Source organism: Xyrauchen texanus, chromosome 39, assembly GCF_025860055.1.
Source record: "Xyrauchen texanus isolate HMW12.3.18 chromosome 39, RBS_HiC_50CHRs, whole genome shotgun sequence".
Lineage (NCBI taxonomy): Eukaryota > Metazoa > Chordata > Actinopteri > Cypriniformes > Catostomidae > Xyrauchen > Xyrauchen texanus.
The window spans coordinates 34079519-34101930 of NC_068314.1; the positions used below are offsets into that span (position 1 = coordinate 34079519).

The 22412-nt window shown below is 36.5% G+C and overlaps 1 pseudogene; it reads right to left on the reverse strand.

Annotated features, from left to right (window-relative positions):
* The window catches only part of LOC127632939 (rho guanine nucleotide exchange factor 10-like protein), a 173067-nt pseudogene that overhangs the window by 126223 nt on the left and 24432 nt on the right, over positions 1–22412 (reverse strand).

Genomic DNA, 22412 nt, shown 5'->3' on the forward strand with positions numbered 1-22412 from the left:
TTTTAAACAGTAGTACACTACATTTATAGCATGACCTAATCAATGCATTTAAGTGGCGTCCAGTTAAAATCTCAGATTTTTTTTTTTTTGTATTTATTTATTTTTTTAGACACACAAAACAAAGTTTTCAAGATTTATCCATTTCAACTGAACAGAAAATGTTCATCTAATTGAATTGCCTAATCATTAACTAAATAAAATGTATAAATCTTACAAAATGCAAGTTTTAATAATTAAATTTTATTCAAGAATATTCAATTCAATTAGATGGAAATTTGTTATTCAGTTGAAATGGATAAATCTTAAAAATAGGTTAAAATATTTTTTTGAGTGTAAAACAGATTTAACAACAGTTGACAACTGCATCTGTAATTACTTCCACTATATTCAACAAACTGGAAATGAAAGTTAAATTGATTGTGCTGCTTTGTACAATTTGTGCTTATGTGCTTAAGAGTATACATACTATCCGATCATTATACATGCTCAACCAATATTGGATTTTGCGATACAGAAATGATTAAAAAAGCAGATTACTGATTACTCATCCAATATGTTTGTTGAATTTGTTGAATGTGTTAGAAATGTTTGTCCTTATTGTGGTGGGCACAGACATAGAAGCCAAAAGAGTCAAAATTAAACAAAATCCCAGATGCAGTTTATTGTGCAACCAAAATTGTGTTTTGGTGCATTAAGCGGGACTTTTAACCATTAGACCGAAAAACACTGTGGACTTTTATTTTGAAATGTCCCATTTGCTCACACAAGAAGATAAGGAAAGCTAAATCTGCCCTCTTAGAATCATCTACAGCGTTTTACCATATAAAAACTATAGAGTAAACATTGTCATACTGTATAACAAGCATGAGCAAAATGGATTCAAAGTTAATAAACTTTTTTTTATTAGGCCTACACTAGTACGCTCACACTTTTCACAAATGTGTGGTTTTCCGGTATTACTAAAACAGACTTTTGTATTTTTTCTCTAGAAACAACATCAATCAAAATCAACATGAACTCAACAATCAGTAAAGTTTCTATTATGGCAATGGTTCATGTGTCTGTTATTATAACATCCCAAATATAATCTTGCATTAATCGATAAACAGTGTGGGAGACAAATGAAAACTCTACATGAAAGCATTTACAAAATTAAGGTTTCCATAGCCAATACATTCACCAGATGAAGGGTTTTGTATATTGCACCAGATGACGTTTTTATTGTTATGCACCAGATGAAGTTGATAATGAGGTATGTGCTGACTATCGGCGGACTATCTTTGTTGAGTTCTGCCAATAACCGAGATTCAAAAGCAGCTACTGGCACCAAATAATTGGCAAAAATGATTAATTGTTTGACCTCGAATACATACTATAATCTACATAAATTAAAAGTAGGAGGGTACTACACTATTCTGAACATAGCCAAAGAGAAAGAGAGGGAAAAGAGAGCGTGAGAGAGATGCAGACCAAAAAAAGAGAGTGAGACAAATGACTGCAGTGGAGGAAGGCAGGAGACACGGAGATAGACAGAATAAGAGAAAAAGCAAGTGAACCGAGCAAGAGATACAGAAAGTAACTGATGTACTGAATAACATCCTGATATAGCATTTAGTGTATATAATACTGCATGATGCGTCGATGCGGTGCAGATGCAGGTGGTGGTCCAACATTGTAAATCTAGTCACCATATACACAAATGCATTGAAGGCTTTTGCACGTTTTCAAGAATGAACACTGATGTTGATGAGTTTGCAGTTCAGTGTAAAAAACTTGTGTCACTGTGCAAACTGAATGATTAAAAATTGCAACTTTTTTTTTTTTTTTCCTGCATGCAGCCTTGAAAAGACTTCATTCAAGCTGTCAAACCACAAAAAGACAAAGTTGTAATACGGAAAGTACATTGTGTTGTCTTTATGAAAGATGCATTTACACAAGATATCATCCAGTGATGCTAGATTAAATAATCAAGGACCTTTGATAATGATTTGGGACGAATTTAATGGAAAACTATACAAGTTGCGCTCTGTGGCATCACAGAATTAAGCAGCCTCCAGAGTCGTCGCTGGACAGTGTGCATACCTTCATAGACAACAATTGTTTCTAATTTTAGAATGCATTGTATCATCTACCAGACGCGTCTGGTGTGCGACCCCCTTTAATTAACCTTGGTGCTCACACTTTACCAACGTTGTGTTGATAAACATGTATAAAGAGACAAAAACTATTGTGCAACGATTAGCCCTATTTATATATATAAAAAAAATATTGATCTGTTATAAACAAATAATCACAGGGAAAATGTTCTGATTATCAATGCGTGAAAAAGACATTGATCCCAAGCCTTATAGATGGTTTTCAAAACGACTACAAAATAAAACATTTATTTATGGAAATTAACAAGGCTCTCCTACTGTATGTCATGAGGCTGCAAAACCTTTTAGGTTCTAATTTTAACCTTTATTTTTAAGAGTGTTGTTGGGTTGTTATCGCAATGTGGTACCATTACATTATAACCAGTGTATAACCAATGTAACACTGTTGTGATTGCATCTATCACAGCTAAGTAATTGTTTGTGTGTGTGTGCGCACGCGTGTGTGTTTTCCTCACCTTGCTGAGAGAGCGGTCACTGACACAACGAGCCAGCTGCTGCGTCTCAGTGATTTGATCAGCCACCCTTTTCTGCTCATTCAGTTTCTCAGCAAGGGTCTCCAATTCAGTCAGAGCGAGTTGCAAGGGCAGCCTGTCCACATGGCCAGTGGGAGTGTTCTTCAGCATGTCCTAAAAAGAGCGGGAGACAGAGAGAGAGAAAGATATGTCATGCAACAGGCAAATAAAACTAGACTAAATTTATGCACACTTATGTCTTACAGAATAGAATAGAACAGAATTATTTTATTTCCACACAGCAAGGCTGGTTGAAATTGTTGTAGGTACAGCACTGTAACAACATTTAGCTTTCTTAATTACTTGTTCAAATTAATGTAGACAAATGAAGACTTTTAGATGAATATTTCTGCTCTGTAGGTCCATACAATGCAAGTGAATGGGTGCCAACTTTTTGAAGCTCCAAAAAGCACATATAGCCATCATAATAGTCATCCAAATGACTCCAGTGGATTTATTAATGTTTTCTGAAGCAAAACGCTAGCTGTGTATAAGGAAAAAGTTCAATATTTAAAACTTCTTTACTAAAAATTCACAAGGGTTGAGGTCAAGCGTGTTAGCAAGTTCACGCGATAACTGACGCATGAAATATGAAAGAAAAAAATAGAAGTGCAGTGTTGTCTACAACAAAGGAGCATAGATGCTGGTTTGGATACATCAGCTGCAGAGCCATCTTGGAACAGACAACAAGGAGAGCTGTTTGAATCAGTGGAGTGGGAGGAGGACATGCCTCAGACCGAGTTCCTTGCTCAGACCGCCACATATACAGTTTTTGTGTCGAACTAGGATTGCGGTCCATAGAAACAGCTGCTAATCAGGGATCTACTTATGAATCTCTATGCAGAGGAGGCACTTACGTCACATGAGAGGCAGTTTGAACTCCACCCTCGTCAATGTACAAACCTCAAGCTGGCCGGAAGCAAACATTTTTAGTAAAAATAGATTAACATATTGATCTATATCTTGAACACACCTAGCGTTTTGCTTTAGCATTAACTAGACCACAGGAATCATTTTGATTATTTTTATGATGGCTATATGTGCTTTTTGGAGCTTCAAAATGTTGGCACCCATTCACTTGCATTGTATGGAATACACTGTTCTAGTGTGAATAGAGAGGGGCAAACATAACAAAATGAGTATTTCAAATGATACCATATTAGTGTGCATGCGGCCTTTGTTTACTTTGCTTCATTTATAACCGTTACTTTATTTCATTTTAATGTATTTTTATTTTGCACCACTAATTTTTATTTTTTATTTTTTAAAGGTATAGTTTATCCAAAAATGAAAAATCTGTAATTATTTACTCAATCTCATGTTGTTCCAAACCAGTGTGACTTTTGTTCTTCTGTGGCAAAACAAATGACGATTAAATTCTGAATCTTATCCTCACTCAGAAAAAAAGATGCAATGAAAGTGAATGGTGACTAAAGCTAACAATTCGCCTAATATCACCTTTTGGGTTTGGGACAACATGAGGGTGAGTAAATGACAGAATTTTCACTTTTGGGTGAACCACCTCTTTAGTATTACTTATTTGCTGTATTGTCATTTCAACCTCATTGAATGCAGTGATGCAAATGTACCATTTTTGTTGTGCCAAGAAACAGATATAAAAAAAGAATAATAATAATAAGCAGAGTGGTGGGAGGTGGTTAGGTGATGGGTTAAAAGAGAGAATGAGGTAATAAGAGAATGTGAGGGTGAAATGGCAATACGATGATAAAGGAAAGAACCCAAATGAAAGGGAGTATCACAAAATCATTTGAGGAAGCTAATGCCAGAGCGTAATGGGTGCACCTCTACGGCACAAAGAACACATTAGCCATTGTGATGTACTATAGTACTATTACTATTCATTTGAAGCTGGTACCTTTACACCCACTCAACAGCATCAAGAGAGGGTCAAATTAAGAGCACCGTCTCAAATTCTGGAGACAAACATGTTATCAACCCTATGGGAATCATTACAACAGAGCCGTGCCATTGAAACAACAACCTTTGACAAGCCCTCTCTGAAAGACAGAGGATAGAAGAGGGAACAGTCAGTGTCGACAACCCAACAGTTTAGATTACGCAAAAATGTGAAACTATTTATGACACCCGTTAAAGGAGTAGATCTCCCAAAAGTGACAATTCTGTGATCATGTAATCACCTTCATGTCATTCAAACCTAAACAATATTTTCTTTGTTACATGGAACACAAAAAGAAATGCTCTTTTCCATACAAGGAAAGTGGAAGGTGATTTATACTGCCAATCTGTGTGCATATATTCCAAGCTTTCTCTGAAGTCATGCTTTTTGCGAGGAACATGCCACAATTCAAGTCGATATTCACCGATAACCTTGTGTAATCGCACTTGTGTTCAATGATGAAAATTGATGCCAAATGTGACGTAATTGAAGGTAAACCAAATTTGTTGTTGTAGTCCAGGAGCAATCACAAATCATTCGATGTTTTGAATTGAACGCAAAAAAGAATAGGATTTGAGAGCTGTGGCAGATGGGAAGATTATCAGCGAATAACTACTTAAATTCCGGTCAGTTCATTTCTTTAGAAGACTGCAATATAAAGATGTTTTGTTGTTCTTTTTGGAGCTTGGCAGAATAAATCACAATCCACTTTTACTGTATGGAAAAGAGAAGCTCAGACATTCTCCCAAAGATCTGCTTTTGTGTTTAAGGAAAAAAGAAAATTATATTTGGGATGAGTTTGCAGTGACATGGGGAGTGAAGACTATGTACTGTTGTCCTAGCGACTGGGGTTCAAAACCGTGTTTCTTCCCGCTCTTTTTCCCAGCCGATTTTCTTGTTTCCACTTAATATTTCCTTTAATACTACTTAAAATATGATATAAAAATGAATATAAATGTTGATTTCATCACAGTGATTTGGTCACTGTGAATGTCTGGGGGTGCACAGAAGGGTTTGATCTGGAGGCGGGTCTGTCGATCCCACTCATTCTCCTGTGTGAAACCATGGTTACTGTAGTAAAACAAAGGTTATTTTTCTAAGCTAAGGTTAAGGTCAGGTTTAGCAGGAGGGGTTAATGTAGTGTGTAGTCTGTAGTCTGTGGGACACAATAAACACACTGCAGTGATGCTTATACTGTATGTTAGTATGTCAATATCGGTGCAAATAGTATCTGCCACTATTTGCATCAGGGTACAATTATTTTTGCTCCAAGGAGCAAATAGCATAAGCCAAAAAAAATTACACACTTCTGGTAAATATTTTTTGCTTGAAGTAGGCCACAAAAGAAAGCTAAAAAAGATAAAAGAGAAGTCTTAGCCAGTCTATTTATCTTTATCTTCTCATATGTTAGCTCTAAAGTCTGAGCTTCAGGAAAATTCCTTAATCGCATTCATAACATATCTATCAAAATTCGTGCATAATCGATGCCTATTGAGGTATGAAGTGTCGCAGCTCTTCCCGAATGGGAAAGTCCGGCTCAGAATTCCGTGCTTGTTCTTTGTCCCTTAAAAGGAACATAAGCGAGGGAGGGACAAGAGAGAAAGCAAGACGGAGTGAACAGTCCTGCGGTGGAACAGTGACATTTCACTCTCATCTGAGACCGGCTGGTTGCAGAGGTCAGCGGGATATTTCTGAATTAGTTTCTGTTATTGCACTGACATTTCAGCACGTGATGTGCATGCGTAGACAAGAAATGGGCGTGAAGGGATGGTGCTGTTTTTATATATTTCCCATTTATTTAAGCAGGTTTGTGGTTTATTCCAACCTGATCTAATGAGAAGTCATAATAATAAAAGTACGAGATGGCACATTCGTAAGAAATCATAGTTGGCCGTAGGAGTTGGTATCACTTTTACTACCATACGCTAAAATAAACGGACCAACGAACAATGATTTTATCATTTTTCTTCAATTTAATCCCTACACCAAACCAAAAACGAATCATAAAATGTGACCCCCTTAGCCAAACCCTAAACCCAACCATGACTTTAATATCTTTTTAAAATATCTTTTGCCTACCACAGAAGAAAGAACACTTCTGGGTTTGGAACGAGACGAGGGAAGTGCATCACAGGATATTGACAAACATCTGTCATTTGAACTGAATAAATAAATATGGAATGAGTCATAAGATTTGTTCACTGACATTTATTATCGTAAGATAAAGTGTTGCCTAAGAGGCTTGCTCAAAGTTCATGCCTGTGATGTATTGATGTGAATAGGCCTGTCATGATTATTAAATCAATCTAACCATGATTATTGTACACATTATATTATCCAAATAAGCAAATTTAAGCTAATATAGAAATGCCATGAACGCACATTTTTGTCTCATTTCTGGGGTTATTGCATTATGCCAGCGCTTCAAATGAACGCAGACCATCTCCTGCACTATGGAGTGCACTCAGAGTAGCATGACATAGCATAATATAGCATAGCATAATATAGCATAATATAGCATTGCATAATATAGCACAGCATAGCATAATATAGCATAGCATAATACAGCACAGCATAGTGTAGCATAAAATAGCATAGCATAATATTGCATAGCACAATATATCATAGCATAATACAGCACAGCATTGCATAATATAGCACAGCATAGCATAATATTGCATAGCATAATATATCATAGCATAATACAGCACAGCATAGCATAATATAGCATAATATAGCATTGCATAATATAGCACAGCATAGCATAATATAGCATAGCATAATATAGCATAATATAGCATAGCATAATATAGCATTGCATAATATAGCACAGCATAGCATAATATAGCATAGCATAATACAGCACAGCATAGCATAGCATAATATAGCATAGCATAATATAGTATAGCATAATATATCATAGCATAATACAGCACAGCATAGCATAATATAGCATAGTATAATACAGCACAGCATAGCATAATATAGCATAGCATAATATATCATAGCATAATACAGCACAGCATAACATAATATAGCATAGCATAGCATAATATAGCATAGTGTTGTGTAGCATTGCATAACATAACACCTATACAGGTTGGCTGGGTTAAAAAAGCAACAATGTAAATGGACCAAGACTAGGTTTAACCAAACAGCGAGAGTTTTTGGAAAAAAAATTATATTTAAAATATTATTTTTCTTGTCATTATACCCACAAGCAATATTTTTAAAAGTTTTTAAAGGAAATTATACATCCCTATTTATTAAATGATCCAAGTTAAATATGGATAAATGACTTTTAAGATGACAATCACTTTAGTATGACAATTTGTATGCAAATGAATCATCACAATCGTGAAAGCCAGAACAGAGATAATGAATGGTCATAATCGCAATTATTTGAATGACAATTCATTATCAGCCAAATTTCATAATCGTGACAGGTCTAGATTTGAAATAATTTTTGTTGATAGGATGGAATTAACAGTCATACCATATCATACGATTTCGGCATCTCATATGAATTATTTCATACGAGTTTTAACAGGGCTGTTTTGGTTTATTGTAGTTCTCTATAAAAGTATCAGCCCTTGGATACCATGATGTGCACACCCAATGTTTTATCATGGCAGTGAGCCAGAAGAACATGGGACTCTGAGCCAATAGGTTGCCAGAAGACCTGGCATGGCCTTAAGTTGTTCAGTTTCTAATAGACTTGCTTGGCAATCAATTTCTAGGCACTTGAAGGAGCGTGGCCCCTCAAGCACTCTGAATGACTGCACTGTGAGAATATAGTTACTGGGTAAATACTGACCTGCAGAAGAAGGATGAACTGAGGAAAACGCTGAATAGGCTTCACCATCAGACCGTAGAGTGTTATGCGATCAACGCTGGATGCCTGCTTTTTCTGCAAACGTAAAAAGAAGCACCCACTTATTGAGAGGGAAAGAAGGGTAGACACAGAAGATTCTTGGCACTCAAGGAAGTCAGAGAGGTGGGTGGAGGTTAGCATTATACTAATAATTCTTTGGTTCCAGCCAGCAGACTTTAGCAGTCATTAGACAGCGCACTGTCAGAGAGTAGGTGTGCTTGAGAGCCCTCCAGCAGGCCCAAGGATATCAGAGTACGGTCAACTGTGTATTTCAAAATCTTTCACAGGTATTAATCACAGGTACTATACCAATTTTGGTACAGTAACTTCATCTGAAGCAAATATTACTGCCATGGAAAAACTACAAATAATGTTTTGTTTTCATTTACAGTAAAGGGATAGTTCACCCAAAAATGAAAATTCTCTCATCATTTACACAACCTCATGTCATACCAGATGTGTATGATGTTCTCTCTTCTGCAGAACACAAATTAAGATTTTTAGAAATATATCTCAGCTCTGTAGGTCCATACAATGCAAGTGAATGGGTGCCAAAAAAATGTATGTATAAAATTGAAGCATAAAAGTAATCCATAAGAATCCAGTGTTTTAATCCATATGTTCAGAAGTGATTTGATATGTGTGGGTGAGAAGAAGATCAATATTTAAGTCATTTTTTGCTAGTAATTCTTCTCCCTGCCAAGTAGGGGGCGATATGCATGAAGAATGTGAATCACCAAAAACACAAGAAGAAGAATGTGAACGTGAAAATGAAGATTGACTGAGCAGGGGGGAGAATTTATAGTACTATAAACTTAAACATTGATTTGTTTCTCACCCAACCTATCATATTGCTTCTGAAGACATTGATTGAACCACTGGAGTCTTATGGATTAAGTTTATGGAGACTTATGTGGTTTTTGGAGCGTCGACATTTTGGCACCAACTCACTTGCATTGTGTGGACCAAAAGAGCTGAGATATTCTTCGAAAAATCTTAATTTGAGTTTAGCAAATGAGCAAATTTTCATTTTTGGGTGAACTATTCCTTTAAGTGTACAGATAACCTCAGTTATCACATTTACAAGGTAAAACATTTTAAATCATATAAGAGCAACACTTAAAACTAGGGTATATTCAGAGTTCAAATATGAGTGGCTTGACTGATATGATCTAACCTCTCTAAGCTACTAAAATGAATGTCTACAAGAGGGAGAAAATGACAGGAGAATAAAATACTCTAAAGTTAATATTCCATAAAGTAACACCTCCACAGAGGCAGACAGACGTTATTTAAGGTAGAGCATGTCAAAAGTGTTTTAGCAGCTATTAGAAACAAAGACTAGCTCTTACCTTGAGGAACTCCAGAAATGCGGGCTTAGACATACAGGCTTTCTTAATCATGGCCATGGCACCGGTGAAGTTATTGACATACTCACTATATACGTCCAGCACCATGGACTTGGAGAACTAGGATTAGAGAGGAATGATTAGGGAAATACATTTCATAAGGTTATGTTCATTATGTTTATTGCACTCACAATGGACCGTTTGTCTTTATCAGTGGTGTTTCTTTACCTTTGGTGTAACTTTGGAAACACCAGCATTTCAATAAACTCTTAGTAACATAATTTCTACAACATTGTCTTTAGGCTGCTCGAAACTGCTAGTCTAGGATGAGTTTCTCCTACCCAAATCCAAACTTTATCAATTAGTGAGATGGGACTCTAGATTAGAGACGGCAGGCAACATTGCCCTACACTGTTTACTGTATGTGTGTGGAGAGAACTTAAAATGTATATATTTTAAATATGCATAATTGTAAATAATTACATTTTAAATGATTTTTTAATATATATATATATTATTAAATGTAAATATGTATAATTAAAAAAAAATTTTTTTAACTGATTTATGTTTTAAATATGTTTTATAAAAAAGTATTACATAAAAAAGGTTATTTATACAATTATAAATACATGTTTTTATCATTTATATAATTCAGAATGATTAAAATTACGGTGGCATTAAAAAACAAGCTTATCGGAGCAAATTGAGATCAGGATCCATATTTAAAAGTGCACTAATTCATTTAATTTTTATTTTGCACTCCTCCCATCTCAGCAACTTGGGTCTCATCTAGAATTCCGAGTTTCCCACTTGAACTTCTGACTTCACCGGGTCATTCATTTGTTCGGAATTGTTACGATCCCGTGTTGTCTGCCCCGTGTTTTCTGTCTCACTCTCCATTGATCACGTTCCATGTCACGTTTTCCTTGTTGTCCGCCCGTGTTTCACTGTCCTTGTATAAACTACACTTCCCGTCTTTCCCGGCCCTCATCACCGCTGTCACAGCGTTATTGTCCGCACCTGTTCGTGATTTTGTTATTACCGTGTCTGTCTATTTAAACCCTGTTGTTTTCCCTTTCCTTTGTCGTTCGTTGTTTCGTTGCATGTTTGCGTTCCATGTTCTTCGGGTTCTCTGTTTTCGTTCGAGGTTTCCCTGCCCTTTATGGATGTTTCCCCAACCTGTTTAGCCCCTTTATGTTTTTCCATATTTAGTTTATTTTCCCATCGTGGACTTTTCATTTGTTCCTGAGTTTGTTTATTGCCAAATAAAAGCCGCGTTTGGATCCGCACCTCCCGTCTGCCTTCTCTTGACTTCCCAAACACGTTACAGGAACTCAGAGAGAACTCGGAGTTCACTTGAAGGACTCGTGCTGCTGTGTACCAGGAGACCGGGGAAGAGCAATCTTTTCAACATTACAATATCTTTATTTTATGTTACCAACATTCAAATAATCTCAGAAATAATGAAATAAAAGTTTAAAGCCGTTACCGTTTGAACTGGCTGTTTTGATGTGGCAAAGATTTATTTTATTTTTTTTATAGTTAAAGAGGAGTCAGAACTGGGGCCTGGATAGCTCAGCGAGTATTGACGCTGAATACCACACCTGGAGTCGCGAGTTTGAATCCAGGGTGTGCTGAGTAACTCCGGCCAGCAACCAGCCAGCCAGTCTCCTAAGCAACCAAATTGGCCCAGTTGCTAGGGAGGGTAGAGTCACACGGGGAGCTCCTTGTGGTCGGAATTAAGTAGTTCTCGCTCTCAATGGTGTGCGTGGTAAACTGTGCGTGGATCGCAGAGAGTAGCATGAGCCTCCACATGCTGTGAGTCTCCGCAGTGTCATGCACAGCGAGTCACGTGATAAGATGCGCAGATTGACTGTCTCAGAAGCGGAGGCAACTGAGACATGTCCTCCACCACCCGGATTGAGGTGAGTAACAGCACCACCACGAGTACATACTAAGTAGTGGGAACTGGGAATTCCAAAATTGGGGAGAAATGGGGATATAAAAAAATAAACAAAAAAAAAAGAGGAATCAGAACTGGAATTGTTGAAGTCATAACAGGGCATACATCCAGATGCGCAAGTACTTTTTGGGCATTTTCAAGAGTCAATTCAGGTTCCTGGTTTTCAGAGGTAAAGTTTTCCAATGCACAGTACTGCAACTTCAGCCATAATTTTTCACTCTGCAGTACTGCATTGTGCTTCTGGGAATTAAAGACCAACAGTGCAAATCAATAAAAGCAGGTCAGAGGGGCCAAGCGCTCTCTTTTAACAGACAAATAATGAGAACTGCCTATGGATGCTTTCTGTAAGGAGGGTCACTACAGGAAGCTTATTCATTAGTCCATTAGACACCCTGCGGCCCAGAGATGCTAACACACTTTATCTGCCCTCACAATGGTTGGAGACAGCAATCGTCACTCATAGTAATTGGCTACGCTTTTGAAGTAAACCAGAGCGGAACGCTGTTAGTAGACAAAACACTTGCCAGCTCTATTAACATTAACCTCAGAGCACTATAATAACACACAATGCTCTAGTTAAATATGCATGGTTTTTTACAGTGTGGTTTGCTTCAGAGTTTAGATTAGGGATCAGTACTTTCACTACATTGGGCCTAAAAGCCTGACTCAACATACTGTTTGTTATTTTATTTTTTCATTTTTTTACCGAATCAACTATGCGGTTGAAAACAAGAGCTCCGGACAACGTGATAGAGAGTGCTACTATATAAGCTTGTCACTTAACAATGAGTTTAATCCGCAAACAGTCATGAAAACATTAAATGTGACTCCTACAGTAAAATAAGAGAGTCTGTAATGTTAACAAAATGGACATAAAGCTGTATAGTGCATATAAAGGAATAGTTCACCTGACAATGACAGTTCTGTCATCATTTACTCACCCTCATAAACCCAAATGCCATCACCATTAGCCTCAGTCACCATTCACTTTCATTATATGGACGTGAATGCTGACTGAGAGGAACTACTGTGAACAAGCTTCTCTTAGTGCTCATGAACATGCAAGAAACGTCAAGATTTCCGCTGAAAAATGACATCAATTTTGGATTGTTTCTCAATAAAACCTACAGTATGCCTTCAGAACACTTGGACTATGACATAGCAGCTGCATTGACTACTTATATTATATTCTTGGGTCCAGTTTTTAATTGGAATGAAAAGTAAGTCAGTATTAACTGCCATTGTATTAAAAAACTGTTGAATTTGAAAATGGGGCCAACATGAGGGTGAGTAAGTGATGACATAATTTTCTTTTTCGGGTCAACAATTCCTTAAATAATGATTTCAAATCTATTCTTCTTGATTTCTCAGGTTTGTGTTGTATAATATGAATTATAGACAAAATACATTATTTCCAATTGCTAAACTAAACCTTACCCATCCTAAACAGTCTATAAACAGACATGCGCTCCCGAGTACTTTCATACTCACTGAAGCTACAAAGAGGTCCCCAATTTTTTCACTTGTATCCCATTCGGCCACCCGGGATGCCAGGGCAATCTGGAACATCGAGTGGCACTGCATGATTTCCCACAGACGGAAGAAAATAGGCCGTATTTTCCTGATACTGAGGATCCGAGGCTCCGCCTCCATCAAAGGTCGTTGGTATTCCTAAAGAATCATACGAAATGTAGATTGCATTTCTTATACATGCTACCGCTCTAAAGGTGACATTTTTTTCTTGCATTTACTCATGGGAAATTATTTCATTTACAGCTCTTACTTGCTTCACCTTGACAAGGGAGTGAGATTACAAATGCGTTGAATTAATTTTGAATGGCGTCTCAGTGCATTACCTATTTCATTCATTTGAATACAAGATTCAAAATGTCCAATTTGCATATATGAATACATCTTCGAAATAACGCATGTCTTTGATACATGGAGATGTATGCATACTTATGGAGCTCTTTCAGGACATCTTTTCTGAATCAGTCGGCCTTGTTTTAAATTGTATGAACTGTCCTCTGCTTTAAGCTATAGGATGTTAGACAAATTCCTCTGAACAATAAAGTAATACACAGGTTTCCAAATATTCTGCAAGGTTTCTGATTTATACATTTGTCAAGCTCCCACACTATATTTCTTAGTCCCAGAAAACTATGAACTCCTAAAGATTTTAAAGTTTAATCTCTAAAATGTTAAAGGAATGTTTTTCTGGGTTCAATACAAATTAAGCTTATTCGAAAAAATGTATTTAGACTCACCCCTCTTCTTTAAAAAAAGTAACAAATTAAAGTTATAGAGAGGCACTTGCAATGGAAGTGAATGGGGGCCAATTTTTGAACATTAAAATTCTTACCGTTTTAAAAGTATACCCACAAGACGTAATGGATATGCATATAAACATGATTTCTGTGTGATAAAATTTACAAACCTTTTCTGTGTAAATTTATAGCCAATTTTACAACTTCGTTACCATGACAATGTAATGTCAACAAACCCTAAAACCCTAAAATGACTGTAAAAATGAAAATGTAAACAACTTTACAGCTCAAATAACAATTTTAATGTATTTTTTTACAGAAGATATAATGTAGGTGCTTTTTAAAATTATAAGCTTCATATTATTTATAGCCTTTAAACCCTATAAAAATGGGCACCCATTCACTTCCATTGTAAGTGCCTCACTTTAATCCAGATTTTTGCTTTTTTAAAGAAAAGGAGGGTCCAAATACATTTGTGTGGTTACCAACATTGTCCCTTATATGCTGTCGATTGAGCTGAACATTCCTTTAAATACTGTGCTCCCTATGATACCAACTCTGTCTGCCCTACAACAAGTCTCAAATTTTAATGAAACTCGGCTAAATATTTGCTCAGGCTTGAATTCCTCAAATTGCGAAACAATCTGGATAATGCCCATAAATAAGCTACAAGAGCTAATCTTTAAAAGCCAAGACTCTTTGCTAGTTAGACTGTGGACACAATAGATTTTTCATGCCTTCTCTCTTCCCTACCCTATAGTCTCCACCGCTAATGAATTATCGACAAAGAGAAAATAAGACAAAGGATGAGGCGATGGGACTATTTATTTTTCTAAAGATACGTCTGGCCAAAACAGCATTACTAAATTTAATTACGTGTCCCGCCCCCCTGGTTTTGGGGCCCAGTTCTATCTAGTCGCTAGTCACCGAGAACGTGTCTAGCATGTTATAAAGAGAGCAGGAATTGTAAATTACACCTGACAGAGCTTTGATTTGACAACAAAGCTAGATAAGAGCGATTCTGAATGACTAGATTTCATAGAGCGTAAAGCTGTCATTGATCTGTGATTCGATTTCAGACGGTGCCTCTGCCTTTAAAGGAGTGTGATTACATACTTTTCTCTGCAGCTCTTGCGGAGATACGAATTACGTGTAACAAAACTCCTCACTATGAAACCCACCAAACCTGCATGCTTCTTTTAAAGGGTGTGAATGTGAATGCTAATGACAATTTATAGTGTTGTCTGTTGTTTAGTGGCTTTCAGATTCGAGAGGAACATCAGCATCGTCTGTAATCCTTTCATGTGCTCTTTCCTTCCAATCAGGACAACTATTTAACCATTTCAAGTAAAACAAAATGAGGCATTTTGACTGATATTTTAACATAGCATTTTAAGAAACTCTAAAAGAGGCAATTGGATTTCTCTTCTAACCACTCTTTTGGTTAGAAGAGAAATTATACACAATTCGATTACATTGAACTTTTTCAGTACTTTTATAATTATGAATTTCTTAATTTTTGACATAAAGAGGACTTTTGTGTGTAGGACATGTTTTGTCCCTCATCTCAAGAATCAGTTTAAATGTAGCCCACTTCATCCTTTCACAAGCTGTTTTACCAGTTTTGCCTGCACAGCTGTTCTTGGCCCAAAAACCATTCGTCTTACCTGTAGGATCCGTTTCAGAGAGTCCAGGTAACTCCTCTCACTCTGCACAATTGAGCCCAGAATATGGCGTCGGACAATCTGTGGAAAAGATAAAGACATTGTCATCCACAAAGACAGCCCTAGTTAAGGCGGGTGCACACTGTATGATTTAAAATAGTCCTTTACGATTGTTGCTTGTCAGACTGTATGATATGAACGCATTGATATCGCCATGACACACTGTGCGACGTTATGTCAGACTGCACAATACACATTGTAGCCGACTGTGGTCCCAATAGTCCCGATCGGTGAACGTGACTCAAGTTAAGGGAGTGTTGCGGAATAGAAGCTAAATGGCAAAATTTGCCCACCACGGAGGAGCAAAGAAAGTCAGGACATCAGCACTTCCGTTGTTCCAATATCACTCCATCACGAGCATAGGCTAACACTGTAGCCTAAGCTCTGTATTATATAATTCAGATAATAATGCATGTTGCTGACATGTTACACTTTTCTCGAAGTATTTTCTGATTATACATTTTTATATAAAATGTAAAGAAGAAAAAACATTGAAAGTGCTTGAGTAGAGTGATAACTGGGCACAAATGATGCTATGGTGGTGCAAACGCAGAGCAGGTTTCTTTCCAAGTGAATTCGGGTGCGAGAGAGGAGCAGAATATCTCATCTGGCCGTCGTAATAGCAGTCACACTATACGCTACGATGCTAAATTTCAGACACTGCCCAAATTTCGTCGGAGGCTGAAGATCATCACAAAGGCTATTAATCAGCCGTCTGTGCACATGTCACACTGAACATTGTAAGATTGCCGATTTTGCCCTGTGACAAGAGAAATCCTTTAGGATTCCCGAAATTTGTCTCAGACGGCAGAATTGTGGCCAAAATCATTCAGTGTGCACCCGCATTAAGGGTTACATTTTATAATAATAGCACATGGGTAGTTGAATCATTACATGTCCAGCAACGTTTCTTTCAATCAACATCAAGATTTTAGGTTACAGTTTATCTGCAGTCATAAGGGAAAGTGCATTTTTAGGTGCTGTGTTACTTATCACCATTTTAAATACATTTGAAAAGCATTTTTTACCATTTTTAATCACCTTTATGCCTTCACTAGTTCATTTTAAATGGTCCTTGCGTTGATTTACCATGTAGCATCTCTATTAATATAAGGTCATAAATAAGGGGCCGAAATTTGACACTCAATAATCATTTGAGGAATCGATAAATCAATAATGCATTCAATTATCAATATGTAGATACTGTAAGAAAAAAAAAGGCAAATTAAAAGTGCCATTAACAATAACTTATTACATTTAAAAAATATATATCTTTAAAATATGTCATATTTATTTGTATTATTATTTCTATATTATAAATTACAAAATGTGACTGAATGATTTATTTTCATATGTTTATCTCAGGATGTATTAATTGATTAAGTTTTTTATTATCAAATTGCAAATTATTTGATCTATTTGTCTGAATGTTGATAATTTATTGCTTGATTTTTTTTATTGAATTTTCAATCTATCTATCTGTTTTTATTTTGATTTATCTATTTTTTTATTATGTGATTTATTGCATTTTTAGATGATTTGTAGGTTTCTCAAATAATTATTGAGTGTCACATTTGGGTCCTCTTATATATAAAGATGAAAAGATAGACAGACAGACAGACAGACAGACAGATAGATAGATATACAGACAGACAGACAGATAGATAGATAGATGATAGATAGACAGACAGATAGATATACAGACAGACAGACAGATAGATAGATAGATGATAGATAGACAGACAGACAGACAGACAGACAGACAGATAGACAGACAGACAGACAGATAGATAGATAGACAGACAGACAGACAGACAGACAGATAGATGATAGACAGACAAACAGATAGATGATAGATAGACAGACAGACAAATAGATAGATAGACAGACAGACAGACAGACAGAGAGAGAGATAGATAGATAGATAGATAGACAGACAGACAGACAGACAGACAGAGAGAGGTAACACTTTACAATAAGGTTTCATTCATTAACATTAGTTAATGCATTAGTTATCATGAACAAACTATTAACAAAACACTTTTTCATCATTAATTAATCTATTGTTAATTTTAAATTTATGTTAATGTTATTTAATAAAAATGCTATTATTCACTGTTAGTTAATGTTAGTCCATAGTGCATTAACTAATATTAACTAATACAAATTTTGATTTTAAAAACGTATTGGTATATGTTGAAATTAGCATTAACTAAGATTAATAAATGCTTCAGTAGTGTTCATTGTTAGTTCATGTTAACTAATGTTGACTAATGGAACCGTATTGTAAAGTGTTACCAATACATATATACTGTTTACAACAGATTTTGAATGAGATAATATTTATGCAAATTCTTTAAATCTACATAAACTGGGATGGAACTCTATTACCAATATGCCAGGTTCCCTCAAATTTGTACGTTTTGGCATAGGCTATTATGCTTTCCATTATTCTCTCTCTCATCGTCATACCAATAAATACATAAACACACCTGTTGGCTGCTAAGTCCATCTGGCATTGGTCCCAGTTGTGCAGGTGGGTGTTTTGCCTCTGATACCATGACATCCAAATACCCTGTATCATCCTCAATGTCTTCTGTAATGATACACATAAACACAAGTTCAAATACTTTTTTATCTCTGCAAAGCAGAGCGAATATTCACTTGTAATCTTATTACAACTCTGAGAAGCTGCTCATACAGAAAAAGTACAGTGAAAGGAATATAATGCTGTTTGGAGAAAAGCTGTTCTAAGCCACATCCTAACAATCTTTCCCTTCACACAGCTACAAATGAATATCCTTCTGATATACTGTACAATTTTGCACCTTTTCAGAGACCCGAAGCCATAAAATATTCATACCTGTTTCAGGAGGCTCTTAAAATAATTGTATAACCTCCAAAACAAAATGTTTAGCACTTTATGCAGCCCCCACAGTCATCAACAGTTGAAAATGAGAATTGGTGGCCATATCGAGTTTGGTTTCAATAGGCAGCCAGTCTCTGTTTCCAAATGATAATCTTGCCCCATTGTGCAGAAGGGCAATATGGGGACCAGTTCCATCCAATTTCCCCCCTCATTTCCTGTGTATCAAATCCCCTCATCAGATCTTCTCTCCAAATTTTATATCAAAGCAGTCCATTCTCTTCTTAAAAGTAGAATTTACGAAAGCTCTGAGAGCCATTTGACATTCTTGTCTGTCGCCATGGCATATTTCAATGCACCACACTGTTCCTCTGAGAAAAAGCATTCGAAATGTTTAATTGCCTCTCTCCTGGAGTGGTCTTTTTCTATCAAAGGAAAAAGGGGTGAAGAAGGGTGCTTGAGAGAAGATATATTCTTAAATAAAATCATTCCTACATTACCTGAGTGGTCCTTTTTATGTAGAAATGAGACCTTTCTCATGACTGCGATTTTGGTCTTCTCCAGGCCATCTTTCGTTCCACTACGTGCCGCATGCATCAGCTGATGGACCTGTGCATGAACCAGAGGGAACAAGAAGATGATCGGCAATCCAGCTGGAGGCCCTGTAAAGCCAGTGATGTGGTACACCCGTATGGAAAAAGGTCAGCCATCTCCAGTGCTCAAACATAAACAGCCATACGCAGATCTGCCTGCCATTTGAGAGACACCAGCTCAGTGCACAGAGCTGCAGATTCACATTGAGCTGTGTTCAACTGGGTTTGTTTCAGTGGCCACAAGCCACAAGATCCAAATCGTGTGAGAGAACATCAAGGCACAATGATATTTTTAGATTTTTAAAAAGCAGGGGGACAGTCCATCTCTGCAAATGCAGGTCATTCATAGAGAGTCTTGCTTGAATCACATGAGAACTGTTTACTGACACTGTTCACCAGTGTCCCCATTACTCACCCTCATATATATCAAATTAGAGATTAAGGAAGCTAAAGCAATATGGAGGGTTTTTATAGTGGAAGTGTTCTGAATGGTGCATGGTTATTTAAAAAAATGGCAGCAAGAGAGGTACAAAAAGAAAAAATAAACTGATACGACAAGGGACCTTAAGCAAAGAACGAGAGGATAAACAATGAGAGACAGAGAAAACAGGATAGAGAGATATTTAGGGACCGTTCACATATGATGCATTCCTTCTTTCAAAAACGGTTAACCAGAACAGAATGTAACAGAATGCAGGAGTCTCCAGATTCATTCTGTTTTAAACTGACATACTGTCTTAAAGCTGTAGTGTGTAATTTCTGTGCCACTAGTGTCACCAAACATTATTGCAAAAAAAAAAAAAAAAAAACTGATTCCAGAAAACTTTCACCATCTGCCATGGGTTGAAAAAAAGATAGTCCTGCCTCAAACTCATGCCGTTGGTAGAGTAAATGTTGCTGTGTTGGGCTGGCCAGGACCCTCAAACAAACAGCACAGGGTTAAATATTGCTACAGAACCACAGTGCTTATATTTTTTAGAGAGGTATCTCATGATTTACTCGCTCTCCTGGCATCCAAGATGTGTATGACTTCCTTTCTTCTGCAGAAAACAAATGAGGATTCTTAGAAGAATATTTCAGCTCTGTAGATCCATTCAATGCAAGTGAATGGGTGCCAAAATTCTGAAGCTCCAAAATCCACATAAAGGGAGCATAAAAGTAATCCAAATGGCTCCAATGGTTAAATCAATATGTTCAGACACAATATGACAAGTGTGGGTGAGAAACCCCTACCCTTGATACCCCTGCCCAGTAGGAGGCGATATGCACAAATAATGTGAATCTCCAAAATCAGAAGGAGAATGTGGAAGTGAAGGAAAAATTACTTAAATATTGATCTGTTTCTCACCCACACCTATCATATTGCTTCAGAAAATATGGATTAAACCACCAGAGCCCTCTGGAGTACCTTAATGTTGCGCTTATGTGGATTTTGGAACTTCAAATATTGGCACCCATTCACTTCCATTGTATGGACCTACAAAGCTGAGATATTTTTCAAAAAATATTGGCTTGTGTTCTGCTGAAGAAAGAAAGTCATACAGATCTGGGATGGCATGAGGGTGAGTACATGATAAGAGAATTACAATTTTTGGGTGAACTATCACTTTATGAAAAGTGGCACATACTGTGTTATACTGTGTGAGTTACTGAAACAACAGCAACAGCCAAAAATATTAGAGACTGAATGCAAGAATGTGGTCTGTGTGAATGGCCCCTTATCCTACTGAAAAATACATAAATGGGTCTTTTGTTTAGTTCCCCACATGGATTCTTCACTGGGTTAACCAGCAACACTTCCTTGGTCAACCCTTACCAGACAGATCAGCTAATTTTTGGTTGGTGAACAGCATGGCTATGTTGGCTAACTAGGTAGATCAACCTCATATCGGCACTAACCAACATAATATGGCATTGGCATGGAAATGTAAAAAGACCCTATAGAGGACAGGGAGGGAATGTGTTCTCTGAAATACTGTTGCTTCCCCTCACAAAAAGGTTTCCTTTTTCCTCGCAATAGTTTGTGTGCAAAAGTTTAGCATTTTGTGTAATGAAAATAAAATATGGTTTTATTACAGAAACGACAGATGAACTATGATATTTATAGTGCTTTATTATTGTAACTGAATGGGTAATTTGTGGTACATGTACAAAGGTTAAAACTAACTGCAGGTTGACTACGGTATAATTAAACCATTATTAATTTTCATAGGCATTTATTTATTTATTTTTAACCATACATGTACCACAAACTTACCATTGTGTTACAATAGTAATACTGTAATTTTTTTTTTTTTTTTTTTTTTGGGGCAGAATATGATTTTCCCTGTATTATTAATAAGGTTTTACTATGAAACGCATGTTTATAATATGGTTATGTAGAAACAATGGTCAATTTTGTGGTTATGATTTTACTAAAAAATACCATTGTTGAACTACAGTTACTTTAGTAAAACCATGGTTAATTGTTGAAAGGAACAGATGAAAGGTATTGTGAGGAACCCAAAATAATTGCAAGGGAACGCAAAAATAATTCAATATATACATTTCCTCCCTGTCCTCCAAGGCAGTGTTTCTCAACTGGTGGGCAAGTCTGTTCAGATAGGGTAGACAGCAGGGAAAGACCCATGCTAAATGCATAGAACCATAAAATCATGCATAATTAGTTTAGCTAAATAAATAGGCTCATCAGTTTTTAAAGTGGGGGAGAATTTCAACAACAAAATAATGTCACCTGATACATGCCCTTATACTTGAAAACCCTGAACAAATCTAGAAGCGTCATACCCATTCAGACAAAAGAGGCACGTACCCAAACTAAGTTTGTTTTGCCAACCACCATAAAAACCACCATAAAAAAGAAAAGAAAAAGAGGAGAAATAACAACAAACTTAAAAACACCACGACGTTTATTTTCTGGAGGCATATGATAAAGACTTTTCAGCAGCATTCAGAATTCACAAGGATGTCTACGCATTAGAGAGTTATTTGTTTGCATTTATTAATTCACATTTCATTAGAGAGAATTATCATTTGTGTGTATTTTTATACATATGCACAGACGTTATGAGCGAGCATCATTATGAAGCACATTCAAACAACTGTGACTTCCCAAAAATTCTAAGACTGTTATTTGAATGTGCCGGTAGGCTAGCCCATATTTTCTATTTTTAAACAGGATTATCAAATT